We start from the raw sequence: 3,944 nt of genomic DNA on the forward strand, positions 1-3,944 counted from the left end.
ATAGTTGAATAAGACGGAGAGAGGCTAAGGATTTGGGGCTGCGAGATGGCTCAAGAATTTGAGTAGCTTTTTTATTTATACCAAGAGCCTTTTCATTTTGAATATGGGTATATGTCTTATTTGGTATGGATTTGTTGTTCTCTTTATCTGGTTGTACAAAACTAAACATTCTTAAAAAGACAACTCAGCTACAAGTCAACAACAAGAGCAACCCCCTCTCGCTGCCACTCCGACCCCATATGTTGGACAAACCCTTACATCCGCGGCCACATTTATTTGCTTCATCGACTTTTCCCCCACCCGAAACCCTCGCCTCCATGCCAACAACCACGCCGCCGCTAGCGGCACCATCCTTGTCCGGCGAGCTTCTCGAGGAGATCTTCCTCCGCTTCCTGCCGAATGAGCCCTCATTCCTCGTGCGCGCCTCACTTGCAAGTAAGCTCTCGTTCGGCCTTCTCACCAGCCCTAACTTCCAGAGCCGCTATCGAGAGTTCCATGGAGCTCTCCCCATGTTGGGATTCTTTTGTAATCGGATCGACACCTCCGACTCGGAGGAGGAGGAGGAAGAACCTGTATCACACTTTGTTCCCGCCACAACATCCGACTCATGCATATCCAAGGATGGCTGGATCGAGTCGAAATATGATGTATGGGATTGCCGACATGGTCATGTTCTATTTGGGGAGAAGGGTCGGAGATCCACGAAGTTCATCATTCGGAACCCCATGACGTCCCGCTGGACGGAGGTGCACATACCCAAAAGATACATGGTGGCCGACAACCGTGTAGCCGCTATGCTTTGTGCTATGACCGGATGCGACCACCGCCAATGTCATGAGGGCCCGTTTCGGTTGGTTTTTGCCTACTTGTATGTGGGAGAGGGCGAGGACGAGGATGATTGTGTTGCATACGCGGGTGTGTCCCTGCCAGAGATGTGCAATTGGAGCAATCCGTGCTCTAAATTTCTGAGCAAGCCATGCTCTGAACCATGGAGCAAGCGGTGGAGAGATTCCTCTGGTCTTCATGTTCCATTTGAGGCATGCATCGAATCAACCCCCCCCCCCAGTCCTCAGCGAAGACTCACTCTACTCCATACTTTCATATTATGTTGATGTTTGCGTAGGAATTCTCAAGTACAACTTGAGCTCTAATTGCTTATCACTGCTTGATGGGCCGCTAGTGGAGGATGTCTTTGTCGGTGCCACTATACTCACGGCCATGGAGGACGACAGTTTGGGACTTGCACACATGATAGATTAACCCTCTACCTATGGTCAAGACAGATGGGTTCCGACGGAGTTGCATCATGGACTCAACGAACAGTCATCAACCTCAAAAACCTTCTCCCCGTTCGAAATCCCGAGAGAATACCTAGACTAATTGGATCTGTGGAGGGCTGTGATACCCTTTTTGTGACTATAGACCTTGGCGTCTATGAGATTAATCTCAAGTCACTAAGGTGGAAGACCATATGGAAGACTGAAAGTTTACGTGCTTTGTTTCCATACATGAGTTTTTACAATCCAAAAGGTACATCTATACCTATATGTTCTTTCTTATGTGGTTTGGGATCAAATCTTAAGTCATAATATATAAGTTAGCGGAACAAACAAAACATTGAATGTCTAATCTCAACTTTGAGTGCGATGTAACACTCGAAGGTTGCAACTAATTATGCTTACTAAATTGGAAATTTGCATATTAGCATGGCATATCGTTTTTGGAATCACATCCAAAAATATGTTTGCAGAAAGGGCGATCCCCGGTGATGTGACACATTGACAATCTATGTTTGCAGAAAGGGAGGATACTAAATAAGGTTAAGGGCAGCCTGCCGCTTTCATCAACAGGAAAGATGACCGGACCACTTGGGAGTTGGAGGTGACATGGGTCATGTGATCAATTCTCTTGGGGTAGCTATTGTAGTGCTGCTTGTTTTCTCATCATCTTGTTGCTTGATAATTTCCCTATCTTGTAATGAACCTCTAGTTTCTTGTAGCAGCATCAACCATAGTTTGGTTAGTTTGTTATTTTAAAAACTATATAGTTTGCTTAGTTTTTTATGGTGACTCGCTTGTTGGGGAACGTAGTATTTCAAAAAAATTCCTACGATCACGCAAGATCTATCTAGGAGAAGCATAGCAACGAGCAGGGAGAGTGTGTCCACGTACCCTCGTAGACCGAAAGCGGAAGCGTTTAGTAATGCGGTTGATGTAGTCGAACGTCTTCGCGATCCAACCGATCAAGTACCGAACGCACGGCACCTCCGCGATCTGCACACGTTCAGCTCGGTGACGTCCCTCGAACTCTTGATCCAGTTGAGGCCGAGGGAGAGTTTCGTCAGCACGACGGCGTGTTGACGGTGATGATGAAGTTACCGACGCAGGGCTTCGCCTAAGCACTACGACAATATGACCGAGGTGGAAAACTGTGGAGGGGGGCACCGCACACGGCTAAAGATCAACTTGTGTGTCTATGGGGTGCCCCTCCCCCATATATAAATGAGGGGAGGAGGAGGAGGGCCGGCCACAAGGGGCGCGCCCAAGGAGCGGATTCCTACTCCTAGTAGGAGTAGGTTTCCCCCTTTCCTAGTCCAAGTAGGAGAAGAAGGAAGGAGAGGGAGAGGGAGAGAGAAAGAGGGGCCGCGCCCCCTCCCCTAGTCCTATTCGGACTCCCCTTGGGGGGGGGGGCGCCACCTCCCGTCTGCTGCCCTCTCTCCCCTAAGGCCCACTAAGGCCCATTACTTCCCCGGGGGGTTCCGGTAACCCCTCCGGTACTCCGGTTTTATCCGAAACCAACCCGAACACTTTCGGTGTCCGAATAACATGGTCCAATATATCAATCTTTATGTCTCTACCATTTCGAGACTCATCGTCATGTTCGTGATCTCATCCGGGACTCTGAACAACCTTCGGTACATCAAATCACATAAACTCATAATATGAATCATCATCGAACGTTAAGCGTGCGGACCCTACGGGTTCGAGAACTATGTAGACATGACCGAGACACATCTCCGGTCAATAACCAATAGCGGAACCTGGATGCTCATATTGGTTCCTACATATTCTACAAAGATCTTTATCGGTCAAACCGCACAACAATATACGTTGTTCCTTTTGTCATCGGTATGTTACTTGCCCGAGATTCGATCGTCGGTATCACTATACCTAGTTCAATCTAGTTACCGGCAAGTCTCTTTACTTGTTCCGTAATGCATTATCCCGTGACTAACTCATTAGTCACATTGCTTGCAAGGCTTATAGTGATGAGCATTACCGAGAGGGCCCAGAGATACCTCTCTGACAATCGGAGTGACAAATCCTAATCTCGATCTATGCCAACTGAACAAACACCATCGGAGACACCTATAGAGCATCTTTATAATCACCCAATTACGTTGTGACGTTTGATAGCACACTAAGTGTTCCTTCGGTATTCGGGAGTTGCATAACCTCATAGTCATAGGAACATGTATAAGTCATGAAGAAAGGAATAGCAATAAACTAAACAATCATAGTGTTGGGGAACGTAGTAATTTCAAAAAAAAATCCTACGCACACACAGGATCATGGTGATGCATAGCAACGAGAGGGGAGAGTGTTGTCCACGTACCCTCGTAGACCGAAAGCGGAAGCGTTAGAACAACGCGGTTGATGTAGTCGTACGTCTTCACGATCAGACCGATCCAAGTACCGAACGTACGACACCTCCGAGTTCAGCACACGTTCAACTCGATGACGTCCCGCGAACTCCTATCTAGCAGAGCTTCACGGGAGAGTTCCATCAGCACGACAACGTGGTGACGGTGATGATGATGCTACCGACGTAGGGCTTCGCCTAAGCACCGCTACGATATGATCGAGGTGGAATATGGTGGAGGGGGGCACCGCACATGGCTAAGAGATCAAGAGATCAATTGTTGTGTCTAGAGGTGCCCCCTG

Source organism: Triticum aestivum, chromosome 1D (genome assembly GCF_018294505.1).
Source record: "Triticum aestivum cultivar Chinese Spring chromosome 1D, IWGSC CS RefSeq v2.1, whole genome shotgun sequence".
Taxonomy (NCBI): Eukaryota; Viridiplantae; Streptophyta; class Magnoliopsida; order Poales; family Poaceae; genus Triticum; species Triticum aestivum.